Below are 17,469 nucleotides of genomic sequence, written 5' to 3'. Positions count from 1 at the left end.
TTAATATGATTAGTACCATGTTTGGGTCATAAGAAAATGATTGTCCTCTGAGACAATCTGCAATTCTACCTTAAATTATACCTAGTGTTTATAGAGTATTAATAGGATAGTTGTAATGTGGGTTCAGCCAGGCTTAGGGTTAAGAAAATTATATTTTGAGATCTATAAATGTTATGGCTGTGTTACAACTGATTAAATCAAGAGTCCAGATTGATTTCTGGTTAGAATTTTAACTTCTGTAATTTCAGTCTTTGCTATTCTCTGCCCTAATACTACGTTATATACATCAACACATTCTTAATGGAAACAAGTAGTAGTAGGACCTAAATACCACTCATTCCAGGTCAAGATTGTTTATATACTAAACCTCATGTAACCCTCCAATTCCCTAGACCATTTCGAAATTGGAAGGGTAAGTTGTCAGAGTTCTTTAATCACTACTAGGAATCTATTGGACAAATTAAAAAGCAGTATTGGCACACTGATTCAAAATACACAACACACATTAGTAGCAGAACATGCATAGCAGATCAAGTAATAGTATATATGTAAATCGATCTGTCCTTAATTTTAGTACTTCATATAAGCCAATATATGAGTTACAGTAGCAACGAAAGAGAAGAATTAGAGAATAATTAATAAACTATTTTTTATAAAGTCTTGTTCTAGATACATCTTAGATCAGACTGCTTATAAAATAACTCTATTCCTGTTGTAATTTTATATCATTTTAAAGTAAGAGAATCTATCACAATCAATTGCATATAATATAATTTTTATTTTCCTGACTATAACAATGAAAAGATGAATTAACTAATATAATAAAACATTCCATTTAGATACAGAGCCCAGAACAAGCCTGTGCCCTCTACAATCACTATTCAAATGTCACTGCATCATAAAATAACAAATTGCTTTTCACGGTAGAATTTGAATCTTACTTCTTTAACTATACCAACACTTAAGAATATTACACTGCAAGCCCATTCAGTGTTCCTTAAACAATACTTCAGTACTCATTGTATACTATTTACATAGGCCTAAAAAGCATTCACTCTTCATACACTTTCTGTAACCTCAAACGTCACTAAAAGTTATTTAAAACTGTGCCATTATTTATTCATGAAATTTCCGATAGTGAATTTCTACACGAGCAAAACTAAGCAAAAAAGTACTTTTATGGAAAATTGTAAGACTTAATTTCATAATTCATATTATATTGTTCCATGCTGATTGCTTTTTTCACAGTATGTCCCATAAAAAGTTCCATAACAATTCCTGAATGTTTTAACAGCATTAATGGATTCATTAAATGAATCAGAAATAACCACGAGAATCTGACCCAATTTTGTTTGTGCTGAAAGTGTGTTCCCTCAGTCAACCTAGAATGAAGCACAATCCGTCTCAGTTTATGAGGCACACTGGTAGCTTAATGCCTGTTCCCTATAGCCAAAGAAAATGTACTACTGAAGTTCTGCATGCCTGAGAACATGTGTTTATTCAGTTCACTCAATGAGTGAATTTACATGACAAAAGTGAAGATATAAGCACATTTCAAATGTCAGCTTTTTTAAAAATTACTGCAACACAATTCATCTATTAAGAATCAAGAATGTTCACTGAACCTTCCTAATGAATAGACTTGTAATGGAAAAGAGCTTCACAAGGTCAGCAACCTTTTGAGGTGTCCCAGAAAGGCAGTATAATTTAGCAAGAATGTGAAAACAGTTCTGAAAGCTCTTTTAAATCTTCTACAGTCCTGTTAATTAGACTTTTCCCAGTGCTACAGTCAGGGGATCACCACAACTGTAAGCAAAAGGATATTGAGAGAAGACTAATAATTTGAGTGTTTTCATTTTTCCTAACTTACAATAAAGTATGACTCAGTCACCAGTCCTCTATTTCACTATCCCACTGGAAGTATCCGATCTCCTGCTGCATTGTAGCAGATAGGAAGACCAGATAGGAACAGGTACTTGTTCTCCTCTGTATCACATTACACATTTATTACCATACAAAATTAAAATAAATTGTAACAAAGTGTGGTGATTGATTGAATTTACTGAAACAATTTGAAACTTTAAGAGTACATTTTAAGATTCCTTTAAGGGGACTAGGGATCAATCACAACAAATGGCCATACAGCATATAAGAGGATTTGGAGGAACATACAATTTTTATTAATATAATAACAAATGCGTGTGAATCAATCTGCTGTGATACAAGTGGCTAATCACATAATCAGGGATTACATAGATACTAATAAAACAGGGTTAAAAACCGACTATAAAGTTTGATAGTGTAGCCAGCTTAATTGTTTAAATCAGTCTGATAGGACACATCAGCATTCAAACATTGTAAGTAAATTGACAAGTAAATATTAAGTTAATTATTTTTATTTATTAAAGTCCTTTCATAAAAATTAGTTTAGTTCTGGTGGGTTTATATGTGAACACCGGAAGTATACTCAGAAAGCATAGTATCCAAAATAGAAGTAGCCAGTAGCCAGACTATACCCTGAAAAACCCATGATGAGGGTAATGTTGAATCACAACGTTCAATCCCCTGCTTGTGTGTCATAGGAAGTCCTGGCTCCAGACCAGAGGAAGTCTAATGGGCACAAGAAAAATAGAGAAGAGTTCCATCTCAGTGTCACATTGTTAATAGCTTCTCTATTGGAAAGCACGTGCAAGATATCTGAACTTGGACACCTGCATGTCAAGATTTAAATAGGGAGACACTTAGGCCTGCAAAAATCATGTTTGTAACTGCTACACTGAATATGCATCGATGTTCAGAGGAACAGCCACAAGTCCAGCTTTTGTTTCTTTGATCAGAAAGACATGGGGAGCTCTACACAAGACGTCTCTTACTGAAGCTGTAGAATTGTGGTTTACAGGCATGTTCCCTGGTCCTCTGTTACTTCCAGATTAATTTGTCTGCTGTAGTTTGGACAGGGGGTGGTCGCACAATGTTGTACGTTCTTTGCAATTCGTTCTGAATGCTAGTTCCCATTTTTGTGTCATGTGCACACTTCACTAGATTGCTAACAAGACTTGCATCTAGATCACTGATGCATATCAGGAAAAGAAAACAGTTCTCTACAGTACACCACTGTATCCCAATTAATGTCATTGTCCTTAACTGGTGAACATGAAGCACAAAGTAACTTGACTTTTTAAATTAATCTCAACTTAAAAATATCAAGGGGTATCTATTTTTTGGAAATAGTTATGAAATTAGTTTTTAGATTTGAAAATTGTGCTCTTGACTGTTACAGATCATTGTAATACTTCTTTAAGAAAATAATAGGGAATTATAATGTAACTGATAGCATGAACAAAAAAATAATACACTGTCATTGAAAGATTGCAAATCTAGAAACAAAATGTGTACAGTCCTGACTTTTATCATCTCTCAAAAAACAATATCTTAATTTGGAAAGAATGCTTCTTTCAAAAAACAATTATGCCTTATGAAGACAAATAGGAACATGTCCCCACAATCTTATGTCTCCACAGAATTCTGAGGTTATTAACGGGCATCTAGGCAAACAGTGCGTCTTGTTCAATCTTTGTTGGTTGTCAGCTGCCCTACTGTTTGTGCCAGTGAGGCTTGGAGACTTTGATTAAAATAGGGAGGCAGATGGAAAATGGAGCAACAAAATCTGACAAAAGCACTGGCCAATATATGTGCACCCTTAAAGTCAATATAACCCCCAAACCCGCTGCTTTGCACCTACAAATGTCACTCTGTTGCATTCTGTTTGAAAAACAAATTACAAAAAAATATATACATTTAAAATGTTACTTGGATATCACCCGATATCCCACATAGCTGGGCCTATCGACAATAGATTACCGAAAATAAAATATTACATTTCCATATAATAAGAAACATATTACTGTAATATAATAAGAAATGTAACCATTTTAAATTTACTCACATACTGTACTCCACCCCTAATCTCAATGGTATACCAAGTAAAAAATATTTTTTGTAACTAGAACCGTTTACATAGTGACGGAGGCTGCCTGCGAGACATCTATGACTGATCAGGCGGATTTTGCTCACTTTACCTGTTTGTTTCTTATCTGCTGTTTGCACAAGCTGTACTTGTAACAGAAAAAAACTCCTTAAGAAAGAGCTGATCATGCAAGGGAAAAATCAGATGTTCTTTTAACTCGGTTGTTAAACAGCCATATCTCATCTTTAAGAACATTGTGTCATTTAAGCAAACATATTAGTCAAGAGAGCAGAAGTCGCCGTAACTGGGGAGAACCCTCTCCCACCCTGAATTTGTTCTGTATAAAAACCGTATATTGTAAGCCAGCCTTTGAGTCTCGCCTTATAGATCTCTTTAGTCTGAAGGCACGCCTCCTGTATGCATACAGTACATCATAATAAAGGCTTTGTCTTTATCTATCTCACAAGGGTGTCCTTACTGGAGGCACAAGGATAGTTAAAGGAAAAGATAAATTGATGAGGAAAGAAAAAGTTATCTAAAAGCAAGTGCAGGCTACAGGTAAAGGGGAATTTTAACTTTTAGTGACATTTTCCGAGTCCTTATGTAAGCCTGAGGGATTAATCAACTGGGACAGGGCAGCGAGAAGGTGTGTATTCTTTTCAGATGCGCATGTCCATATTGAGGAGTGTGCTGCCTGTTTCTCCATTGATGGCCTACCTGTGAGGAACACCAGTGCAGTGTGCAGTTGTGTGGAAGTCAGACTAATTGCAAACATAAGTCCGCTTCACTGAGAGAGCTGTATGTTCGTTACGTGAAGCGACTTACAGTGGCTATCAAAAGTATTCACACTCCCCCCCCACTTTTTTACATTTTATTGTGTTTCACGATGGAAATGTTTGCCATTGATTGACAAAAAAAAACACTCTATAAAGTGTCAAAGTGAAAACAAAATTCTACAGATCCTCCTAAATTAATTACGAACCTAAAATGGAAATAACCGACTGCATAAGTGTTCACTCCCTTTGGGTCAATATTTGGTAGAGGCACGTTTGGCAGGAATTACAGCTATGAGTCTTCTTGGATACGTTTCTACCAGCTTTCCATGTATGGACACTGCAATTGGTGCCCATTTGTCTTTGCAAAATTGCTCAAACTCCCTCAGGGTGGATGGGAAAGGTTGGTGATCAGACGTTTTCAGCGCCTGCTACAGATTCTTGATAGGAGCGAGGTCAAGGCTTTGACTGGGCCACTCCAGAATATGGACATTTCTCTTTTTAAACCAATCCAGTGTGGCTTTGTATGTTTTGGGTCATTATCCTACTGGAAGATACTGGAATATCTTCTCTCAAGGCCCATGTCTCTTGCTGTTCATCCTTCAGGATTTCTCTGTGCTTTGCTGTATCCATTTTTTCTTCTATCTAGGTTGCTTCCCTGACTCGTGCTCTTCTTACCTGGACACTCAGTTTTCAAGGACACCCTTTTCTTCACAGTTTCACAGTGGTTCTATATTTTCTACATTTCTTCATAATGGACTTTACTGTGCTTTGGGGATACGTGATGCCTTGGAAATTTCGTTATACCCTTCCCCAGACTGTGTTCTTCAATAGTCCTATCCCAGATTTATTTTGAAAGTTTCTTTGTCTTCATATAACATGTAGGTTTTGTTAGGAGCATGTCCGGCCATCTGTTCGTGACCTCAAGCTGAAGCGCACTTGGGTTCTGCAGCAGGACAATGATCCAAAACACATCAGCAAGTCCACCTCTGAATGTCTTAAGAAAAACAAAATGAAGACTTTGGAGTGGCCTAGTCAAAGTCCTGACCTGAATCCGATTGAGATGTTGTGGCATGACCTTAAAAAAGCGGTTAAGGCTCGAAAACCCTCCAATGTGGCTGAATTACAACAATTCTGCAAAGATGAGTGGGCCAAAATTCCTCCACAGCGCTGTAAAAGACTCATTGCCAGATATAGCAAACGCTCGATTGCAGTTGTTGCTGCTAAGGGTTGCATTAGTTATTAGTTATTAGGTTTAGGGGGCAATCACTTTTTCACACAGGGCCATGTAGGTTTGGATTTTTTTTCCCCTTAATAATAAAAACCTTCATTTAAAAACTACATTTTGTGTTTACTTGTGTTATCTTTGTCTAATATTTAAATTTGTTTGATGATCTGAAACATTTCAGTGTGACAAACATGCAAAAAAATAAGAAATCAGGAAGGGGGCAAACACTTTTTCACACCACTGTATACTAATCATCTGTGGGACCTCCCAGAGGTAGATATATTTATCCTGAACTGTTGTGAAACACCCTAATTGCATACAGGTGGACTCCATTCAACAAATTATGTGACTTCTAAAGAAGTGTGGCTGCACACGAGCCTATTTAGGTGTGTCATAGCAAAAGGTGGTGAATATTTATGCCATCGGCTACTTTCTGTTTTAGATTTACAATAAAATTAGGAGTATGTGTAGAATTTTGTTTCAATTTGACATTATAGTGTTTTGTGTCGATCAATGGCAAAAAATCCCAGATAAATATATTGTGAATCTATACTGTAACACTGTAGAATGTGAGAAAGTCCACGAGGGGTGAATACTTTCGACAGGCACTGTAAATCCACCAGATATACTCCAGTCACTCCCACACAAGAGATTTCGCTCTTAAATCAACCCTTGCATCAGCCTGTACAGCTGGCATAGCCTGAAATTAGTTTAACTTGGTGGCTCAGCTCGTACAGGCATCCAGAGCACAGGTTGAGCTCTCAGACCCATCATGACATGACCAAGCGCAGCTCAAACGCACCAGCTGACAGTGACCGCGATTTCCCAAGCAGCTGTACCCACCCCGCTGAGGGATAAGTCAGCTGCAGCTCCCTTTGGCTGCCAGTGAAAAGGCACCAGTAACATCACAGGTGCCTGCAGTGACGTCAGTGGGTGTTGTGACTCCTGCTAATCTGAAGCAGAACCTCCTGCTTTAATTGCGGAAACTGTGGCTTGTTTGAGTAGGTCAATGGAAGGACAGGCAGAGCAGAATCACCTGGCTGCGGATCTTCCACTACGCGTGTGCATGTAAAAGGAGCATTGCAATGAGCAGAACAAGTATGGATTTCCGATCTGGTGAGTATAAACAACTGGCGATTCAAAGTTAAAAACAAAAAATACCAGAGTGCTCTTTTCATTTTTAAAATTGAAATAACAGCAATTCTGACATTTTTTTTTTGTATTTTCTAATTTGTTATGCTTTTGAGAAGCCATTAAAAAGGTGAATAGCACACTAATGCGAACACAGGGTAATAAAAATACATGTTTGCATCATGTCCTTGGTCGAGGAAGGCGTTCAGTCTGTACAGGGACAGAGATGCTCAGTTTTGCTTGTGAGGGGCAAGTGAGGTCTATCACCGCAAGTGAGGTCGATCACAATGACAAAGCAGTGGTTGAAGCAGGTGGGGGAAACAGTCGGAGAATGGCAACAATAAAAGACTGGGGAAGACTTCTTCATTTTGATGCACTACTTACCTTAGTCCGTGTGTCAAAACAAGAGAAGAGTCTTCATATACACCATGGAGGACACAAGCTGTGTGGAGGACCCTCTGTAACTCTAAAATACGCCTGACTCCTTTGCTTTCAGTGAATATTTCAGAGTTTGCATCTATTCCATTGTTTAATGGCATCTCCCTTTGTATCCTGTAAAAGTCATGGAAACGACTCTCTTTCCACTCCAACTGCGGAGTTCCTGATAATCGCCTAACGGGGAATAGAGAAATGGATATGGACAAAAGAATGAGTGGCACGGAAATAGGAGGGCAAGGACGTGTAAGTGTATTAAGAGTTCAGATCTCAATACACTTACACGAGGTACACATTTACGGCTTTGAGATTTGCCACCCCATTTCATAAGAAAAAATAGTGCCTAAGGCCTACCCAGAAACTGTCACGTTGCAGTGGTCTAGTTCTTGCCTCAGTTTTACGTCTCATCCGAAGGACGGTGCCTGTTTACAGTATAGTGTCCCCGTCACTACACTGGGGCATTAGGACCCACATGAGCTGCAGGGTAAGCGCCCCCTGCTGGCCCCACTAACACCTCTTCCAGCAGCAGCCTTAGTTTTTCCCAGGAGGTCTCTCATCCAGGTACTGACCAGGCTCACACCTGCTTAGCTTCAGTGGGTTGCCAGTTGTGAGTTGCAGGGTGATATGTCTGCTGGCTTATGGAGTGCCTTTATGTGATGCAAAAGAGCAATAGGTTAACTTCACATCATGTTGCTAATAACACCAATCATGGCCTCCTAATAATCCCCATCTATGAAGTGGCTTCATTACTCTGCTCTCCTCCCCACTGAGAGCTGGTGTGTGATGAGCGTTCTGGCGCACTATGGCTGCCGTCGCATCATCCAGGTGGGGCTGCACACTGGTGGTGGTGGAGGGGAACCCCATTACCTGTAAAGTGCTTTGAGTGGAGTGTCCAGAAAAGTGCCATATAAGTGTAAGCAATTATTATTTTTATTTTTCTTTTACATTTATTCAGCAATTTATGTGATGCTGCACATGCAGTTCTAGGGCTGAATACCTCAGTTACTGTACTGATTCTAAAATCTCATGGTAATTGAGGCACCATTTAACCTCTACAGATTGAGTGGAACAACACGACCAGCTGCTGAATTGTCAGCTCTCTGTTTATGACACAGTTAATTACTGCAGCTCTGCTCTGCTGTGAGAGAACAGTTCCTGTTAGTTGTTAATCTTGACCATGACCCTGTTGTCACATCTTGCTACTGATTTCTCACAGCATGTTGTGTAATAATGTAATGATTAGCTGTGTATTCTTACATAGACAAGACCATTTGTGAAAATGGGCAGTAATTGTTATTAAAATAATTTAGCATTTTGCATACTTTGTAAGGAACAGGCCTTTATGTAAGTCAATATTTCACAAACTGACTGGGTGATGAAGAGGTCAGCATTTTGGAAACTACAATGTGTCCTTATGTTTATAATTTTACAAGTCAATTTGTTCAGTTTGCTTGTAAAAAGTTTTACACTTTGGCACAGTCCTTTGAAAAATGCACCAAAGCATTTTGTTTTGTAAGAAACTGCAATGTTTATAACCCACAAGCTGCCTCAATGGGACAAGTAATGCTGGACAAAACAAAACGTCACAATCAATGACTCCAGAAAAGAGTATAACCGAGTACATGAAATCAATGTCTTTAGCATTGCAAATCATTGCATGATATCAAAGACTCATTGAAAAAGAACTGTAATTGCAGTTAACAGCAGCACAGTATTGCTGTCTGCTGCACCTCATTTATGCAACATGGAAATTTGTCATCTGGTATATACTGTAACAAGATAAATCATTTTATACACTGAATATATTTTAAAATATTCAGTTAAATAACTACTCTTTAATTCTCCTACTCCTAAATAACTACTCCTAACTAATTGTCCAACAATTTGAACGTGACTGCATGAATACAAATTTGAAGAAAAGTATATATCTTGCACAGTTCGGTTTAAAACAGAAATATCCCTGGCTTTCTCGAAATGCCTAGAAATAACGCATTTAAAGTTCTTGTGTCAAGGCGTGGGCGTGTCTCATCCAGCCATTCGTTGAAGGAAACCACAGTTTCGCCTAAATCTTTCTGTGTTCACTTCTAGTTTGGTCTCGTCTGATTTTCATGTCAATTTGTAACTCAACAGACAAAACTACTGATGTATTTAGGAAGAGCAGAAGTCCTTAGACACGTCCCTGTGGCACTACATTTATGACACCATGACATTTTACACATTCAAACCTTATCTGGATTCCGTTTTCTATTTAGAGAGAGAGAGAGTACAGTACAGTATGTCAATATTATATAATATGTCTTTGTTGTAAATGTCTGTAACATGTCTGTAGATTTTATTTTACTTCTATTTTTTGTTTTGTTCTATGTTAATTTTATTATTTTTATTTGCTTTGGCAACACTGATTGTACCCATCGGTCATGCTAATAAAGCACCTTGAATTGAATTGAATTGAGAGAGAGAGAGAGAATTCGCTATCTGCACAGACTATTAAACTAGAATCGTTACGATAGCTTTGCTTGCTTTGTGGGTCAAGTAAGGTCATTCACGCATGGTCAAAACTAAATATTAACACCGGTTTCCTATGTTTTATAGCTGAAATTAACTAAATGTATATGGCGAAACTGGCGTTTAATTCACGTGTTTGAAATAAACGTCTTGTTTTGATTTCTCACCGGAAACATGATGGTTTCTCCCGCAACCTTGTAGGACCCAAATTATGGCAAGAGGGGCTGGCTTAGTAGTGCCTGTTTGAGGGCTGCGCATGCGTGGAGTGAGATGGAAGAAGATACCACTATGAGGAGGTAGCATTTTCTTTAAAACATTTATCTACGTTGAAGGATTAACGGCATTTTATTTTTGTTAATTAAATGTTGATTGTTAAATTGTGCATTTATTGGAGAAAGGTGTATGTCAGGGTTCTGTTCATGACTTTGTATAATTTATTTTTGCTTTGTACTGGAATCTTCTAGGGGGAGGAGTTTTACCTAGATAAGGAGCTCGAGATAGGAGATAGGAGGAAGTTTGTAGTTGTGCTGAGTAGGAGCTGTTTACAGCAATCCATTAAAAAAAAAAACAATCAATTAATGTACCTATTCTTGTAACAATAGTTTGTGTTTTTCCCCCTTTAGTTAATTTGTATTTTTCACAGGATGTTGGGAACACATCTGCATCGCGTCTGCACTTCTGAACTACAGAAGGACGAGACTGTGACAACCCAGTTCAGTTTAAACCAACACACAGCTTTCCATGCCTGCCATCTGCGATTTTCAATTTATCTGTCATTAAGAGGTTCCAACAAATTAAACAATTATTTTGTCAAACGCCTTGAGAACCGAGCATATTCAATATAGAACTAGAACGTTCACTAGAGAAAACGCTAGTACAGGGCCTCCCTATCCTGGTGACGCAGGGCCACTAGTTCCTACTAGTTTTCATTCCAGCTGAGCATAATTACCCAGTTGTAGCTTTGATTTTAATATTTTCAAGTTTATTTTCCTTAAAAGTTTGGGTGTCACACCCAGGCTGGGTGTGACTCATGTCCTGCCTATTTCCAGGATCTCCTGGAGATCCCCGACGCCTTGCACTTGGGTCTTGAGTTTTATATACAGATGCTTTTATTTCAAGTTCAAGTTCAAGTTCAAGTTTATTGTCATTACACTCATATACATGGTATATGGTATAACGAAATGCTATTTAGCTAGCTCTCGGACATAAGTAGTACAAAGAGAAAAAAAACAACAACAATACAATTGTGTAGCAAAAGAAAGACAGAGACAACAGGCAGTGTGCAAAAAACAACAACAGACGATGTGCAAAAAAACAACAACAGGCAATGTGCACAACAACAACAACAGGCAATGTGCAAAACAACAAAAAGATAACAGGCTATGTGCAAAAATATGCATCAACAGAATAAAATTAAGGGATAGAAATGATGGGGAGTGAGCTTTTGACATGTGAGGTAGAGGTAGATTTTCAATGTGTGTTTGGGTTTTTGGTAAGAAAGAAAGGAAGAAGGTGCTTTACTTGTACTTAACTAAATACAAATTAGTCCATGTCGTGCCACTATAAATCAAAGTTGCAGCATACCATTTGAGCTGCATGTGATACAAGATGCAACAACATAGTACTTTTGACCTATTCTTCAAAAAAAAGTATTACATTTCAGTCATGTCATTGAAATATTCAATATCACTCCTGTCCTAAAACATCATCTCTGGGTGACGGAGTTCTGGGCTTTACTCTGTTTTTAGTCCTTTAGATTTTATTTGTCTCCTAAATCTACACAAAAGAACAACCAAAGTTATCTTTCATCTCTTTTCCATAAATACTCCATGAATCAGAGATAGGATTCGGGTGGAATTCAAGCTGTGCCAAGCTGTGCCTATTGTACTACACAAAGTAATGAAAAACCCTCTGAACTGACTTCAGCTTGTTTTTATGTTGTGGTGACTTTATGTGTGCAAACCTTAGAGATTATGATTGTAAATAAATAAAAACAATAATGGAAAACAAATTCTAAGAAGAATGATTTTGTATGTCATATCTTTGAAGGCCTCTCTTCAAAGGAGCTGAGTTCAGATGAGTCAGATCTCAGAACCTTCAGATGTGTGTTTCTCTTCCATGACTTCAAAGCAAGCAATTAGCTAGAAAATCTTAAGTACAAACTGGTGTCCCACTGCAGATAACTAAGCATGCAGTACTTTTACCACCTGGTCACAATTTGATACACAGCATCCCTCACTGGAAGAGTTCCAAAATTCCACACAGAGAATATATTCAATCACAGCAAGGAGCTCAAGCCTGTTTTCTATAAATACAATTACATGTACTAAAGACATTTTAGCAAACAAATCCAAAGCTGAAAAGCATTAGGCCAAATGATTTAAGAGTGGTAATCGAGAGTAGTAATGGATGAAGTTTCAGCTTTTTTCTGACAACTTTAAGACAGTGAAGGGGAACTGTCTAATATATCAACAGAATACATCACTGAGGTGATTCTCATACTTATATTAAAAATAATCTTAAATAATTTTAGCAAAGAACAGGCATTAATGTTGCAGTTATGAGAAAGTTCAGATGAACCAATCTAAAGGGTATTGTTCTAACTGCTCCCCCCAGATAATTAAGATTTGAACCTACAACCTTCCCACAGGAGTCTCTGCACTCTACACTGCCACATCTGGATGTGAGGAGTTTTGGAGGAGAATTTCATTTACACTTAAATTTGAATTGAGGATACACTAATTCTTTTTAGTCTTAAACCTTGAGGACAGGTTTTGGTTCATCCTGAAGGTTTCATCCATGCTTAATTTGAAGATTTGCATATTAATCAGACTTAACCCATCTGAAACCAAAAAATCTGAAAAGTAAAATCCAAACTGCCACTGAAACCACATGAATAATTCCAGAGAAACCAGAAGGGAAGCAGGAGATGGGTGAGGGCAGTTATTCCAATGAATTTCCAAGTACCAAACACTTTCTCTGGCATTTGCTGAGGGTAGTATGAAGAATGTTCAGAATGTCAACTTTGATAGGCACATTTTTTCTGTATACACAATGGTCATCTCTGATTACAACACTATGGAATAGTAGAAACGGGTTGCCTTTTTCATTTATGAGCATCTACTGCTTTGGAATGATCACAAAATTCTGCTGGTTAAATCAGCCCACTTTTACTGTTTCTCTAAACGATGACATCAGAGAAACAGAAATTTCGCTGGCTCTTTTAAAAAAAAAGGAGCTGCACTGCCTGAGAGTCTGTGAAAGTTTTCAGCAGAGAATTTGAATTGAAATGCATATTACACCTCCTCTCCAAGAGCTCTATAGCATACTGGTAAGTGAACCTGACATACAATTTCCCTGTCAGAATGTTCCCTGTCTTCTTCGATTCAGGGATGAAGATAATATAACTCAGCTTGCAGGATACCTGAACAGCAGCTAGTATACACAGAGTACACGGAGTGCTTGATCAATGTTTATGAGATCACTTATACAGAGAGCTGTGACTTACTGTATGTAGTCAATTAGAGATTAATGAATTTCAATAATGATTCAGAACAAGTCCTGGGGAAAACAGGAAAATCTGCAAAGCTACACCTAAACAGGACGTTGTTACCCAGAATGCATCTCTGCATTCTCCTGCGTTTTTTGATTCTGTTATCCTTTGCTAGACACATAGGGATTTTGAAATAACTATGGCCATATCTTTCTTCAGTGTTTCTCATCATGTGCTGGCTTTACTTTCAGCACAGACCAGAGCATCTGTACTATTCATTCAGCTGGGACCATACGCAGTTATCACAAAGCAACTTAATATTCACGCTCTTCAAAATCATACATGTTACAGGTCTTCCAATGCGTCAAAAAATAAGTATTTGAAAATGAAAAAGTCAGTTAAATAAGGGTTTTCATTCAAAACCTAAATTTGCTCATCTTTCAATCCAGGAAGAATGCTGAACGATATTGAGATTGCAGGTACCTTCCAACCAATAGGGGAACCGTGTCCAGGTGGTCCTACACCCAGCCCCCAGTTTTCTATAGGTATTTCAGTGAAATTTCAGTTTAGAGAAGTCATTGTAGCCACAGCCTCCTCGTGAACACAAGCTGGCAGCTAACAGAAGCACTAGAAAAGCAGATTGAATCTCTTGCCTGTGGTCTTTTTACAGAGAAACCAAGTGCAATGGCAGTCGAGCAGACACGCTTCACCGTTTTGTATCACAGACGAATTGCTCAAAGTGACTCTTCACTTTGCTGGAATGCAGACAGCCTTGTTTTGCACTTTTGAGAAAACTCCCAAGCAGCTTCTCTCTGGCCCAGTGACCAGATCTGGTTCGCCAAAAAGGATGCTCTGACCTCCCAATTTTAATGTGTAGAAAGCACATTTTATTTATTTATTAAACAGACCTATTGTATTTCTTAGGAGCTCCTTCACCATTTAGCGTTTCATACCAGTGCTCCCCCGCCCTCTTATATGTGATGTGTAAGGAAGAAAACAACAGAAACATCGTCAGAATGTATTAGAGGTGATAAGATAAGATCACTTTATTGGCCATATACAATTTCTTGTATTAGGAATGTCTTTTCGCACACCCCAGCTTGCTCTCCATGAGACACACAGACAGGGAGAGAAGCTGGGGGTCAGAGCGCAGGGTCAGCCATTGTACAGGGCCCCTGGAGCAGTTGGGGTGAAGGGCCTTGCTCAGGGGCCCAACGGAGTAGGATTCCTCTGCCGGCCACCGGATACAAACCGGCAACCTTCATTCCGCCCCAAACGTGAGTTAATCACATTTAACTTCACCATCATCTCATGAGAACATACAGTTGTGAGAAAAAGTTTGTGAACCCTTTGGAATTGTCTGGATTTCTGCATGAATGGCTCCTAAAATGTGATCTGATTTGTTCAATAAAGATATGGCAATGTAAAATGTTGTTAGGTAAACGAGACTGTCTTTATTCATTATTATAACTTAGATGAAGATCAGATTGCATTTTAGGAGGCATTCATGCAGAAATCTAGATAATTCCTAAGGGTTCACAAACTTTCTCACAACTGTACATAGAATATATTATAATTAGGAAGACAGACTAAGGATGGGGGTACATTGCAGTGATTTGGGAAAAAACAAGGAAAAGTTCATTAAGAAACTTACATTTAATTTAATTCAATTAAGGTTAATTATTAGTAAAGTTAAAAGTTAATAAATACCTCCTGTGTATCTCATCCAATCATACAGATGTACGTGAACTGAACAAAAAAAAATTACTGGAGTGAAAGAAGTAATTAGGCATCAAAATAAAGAACCAGGCTACCATGTAACAGCTACTTAAAAGAGTTGTTTTCAGCTGCAAATCAATGTCCATCCCTCAGCTCGCCATGGCTGGGTGGTCCCCAGTGATTTCCCTCAGTACCCTGAGGAATATCTTCCCAGTAGCACAGAGATCAATGGCACTACTTGTGCAAAAGTGCAAAAAGTCACAATGTTTTCAAAGGATGATCGTTTTCTTAACTTTATTGCCCTTGATGTAGAGCAAAGCGAAGAATACTTCATAATCTTTAAGAAGATTTGAGGATACATTCTCAACTATGGCCACTGATGTACAGTGTGTTTGAGCGTATTTAGTCTTGCATGCAAACATTATAGGTTATAATTTTGTATTTACAGTAGTTCATTCAGTCCACAATACTCAAAAGATAACAGAAATGGTTTACATACCTCACCCACAGCCTAATTTAAGGTAGACGTGTGATCTGCATTTGAAGTCATCCTAAAGAATCCCAGAGCAGTTCGCATAGCAGAAATCATTATAGGACCTGCAGTCCCACTGCACAGAAGACCAGGTGACTTAAGGTCAAACTTTACGCAGCCCAGATTGTTCAAACCCAGAATGGTATTCAGCCAGGACACTAGTACACCCCCTGGTCTGTTTTCAGAGTTAACACCCGTCTTGCTTAGCTTCAGAGATCTGAGGAGATCACGCAACAGGGTGTTAACTCTGAAAACAGACCTTTACAGAATAATGTAAAGAAGATCTATAGAAACATTCACTGTGCCACATCCGGGGGCTGGGGTGCCAACAGCACGTAATCTTAACAGGCAGGTCTCAGCTGAAGGCAGATGTTTTTTAAAGTCTTTTATTTGTTGTGTCTGGACTTCTTATATTTTATTTTCAAAATGAATTAAAAGAACGTACTCAGAAACAAATGGTGATACACAAGCTTCATATTTATAATTAATTTTGATTCAATAAAGTGTGATGTGGTTTTTTTTTTCTTGAGAAATGGTCATAAAATATTCCCATTGTCAAATCGCCTCACATGAATTATTCTAATTGTACAGCCCATTTTTCCTGAGCTATCAGACTAGTAACCTCAGCTCAACAGCAGCCCCAACCTTTTGCCTTGCTCCTTTTATATTATGGTGCCAAACAGATACCTGTTTGCTTTAAAATATAAGAACATCTACTAGAAATCTGTCCATTGTTTTTTTCTTGTATATCTAGTTCTTAGTCCCATACACTATTTTCAAATTAATTTTTTTAATCATAAGTCATTAAATATTTCACGCTGTACTAATACTGATCTTTAGCAGCTGTGCAGAAATTTCAGCAGCTGTTTCTCAAATAATGCAAGACCAATTTAATTATTTAACACATACTTAACACATACTTTCTCAAGCTTTTAGAAGAAAGAGAAATTCTATTCTATTTTTTATATAGAAAGTACCTGAAAATTTCTGGGCTATCTAAAAACGTTTTAGACAGATCATTTTTCTTTAAAAACTTAAGGGCATAAGACAGACATCTGACTCATTGACTTCATTTGATTCCTATTTCTGATGTTCTGATGTTCCACTAGAGATTCTAAAAAACAAATCTGAAATGATCGCTCTTCTTCAAGCGTGCAAATGGGCTTTTATTACAGCCAAGCAGAAATCTATCTGTTAAGCAGAGGATACAAACATCCTCTGAGGTCTGTTATAATTCAATCAGGCCTTTAATACTGCAGTAATGTTTGGGGAGCTGAGCAGAACAGACAAGGCTGGTGCATCCATATATAATTCTTTATTGATTCCATTGAGGTGTAGCCCAGAGGGTGCGCTGTCCTTCTGCATCTGACATAAATAATTACTAGTAGTAGGTTCAGTATGTACACAAAGGACTACCAAAAACACGCAACCTCCCAACTCCTGACACCTTACCCTTGATAAGGATGCTATTAAATGCATATACAGTACTTCTTTATACTCCAGACAACATTTATCCATTATCAGAAAGCTGACTATTCCTGGTGAGAGTGGCTCTGCTGATCCTTGTAAACCTTCATTGTCGCCAGATAACATTCTTATCCAGTACCTTGGGCAAACCATTTATCACGTTTACCATCTCCTGGCATCATGGGTTTTCATTCAAGAAAACAGATTTTCTCCATAGAA

At 38.0% G+C, this 17,469-nt stretch overlaps 2 long non-coding RNA genes across 3 annotated transcripts; one reads left to right on the top strand and one right to left on the bottom strand.

Moving 5' to 3' along the window:
• Positions 1–1,498: 1,498 nt before the first annotated feature.
• LOC148655531 (uncharacterized) lies at positions 1,499–10,259 on the bottom strand. 2 transcript variants are annotated; one of them, XR_015940699.1, is made up of 3 exons: positions 10,172–10,255; positions 7,484–7,711; positions 1,499–2,610 (listed from the first exon to the last, which is right to left on the bottom strand). It is a non-coding gene; the product is annotated as an uncharacterized LOC148655531 (long non-coding RNA). The 2 variants fall into 2 exon arrangements; XR_015940700.1 differs by having other exon boundaries at positions 1,500–2,610; positions 10,207–10,259.
• Positions 6,966–12,001, top strand: LOC148655530 (uncharacterized). Its single transcript, XR_015940701.1, has 3 exons — positions 6,966–7,084; positions 10,241–10,335; positions 10,683–12,001. It is a non-coding gene; the product is annotated as an uncharacterized LOC148655530 (long non-coding RNA).
• The last annotated feature ends 5,468 nt before the right edge of the window (positions 12,002–17,469 follow it).

The sequence above is a fragment of the Lepisosteus platostomus genome, chromosome 8 (assembly GCF_059453375.1).
Source record: "Lepisosteus platostomus isolate fLepPlt1 chromosome 8, fLepPlt1.hap1, whole genome shotgun sequence".
Taxonomy (NCBI): Eukaryota; Metazoa; Chordata; class Actinopteri; order Semionotiformes; family Lepisosteidae; genus Lepisosteus; species Lepisosteus platostomus.
The sequence above is the reverse complement of the archived record's forward strand: the minus strand, read 5'-3'. Positions and strand labels throughout refer to the sequence as shown.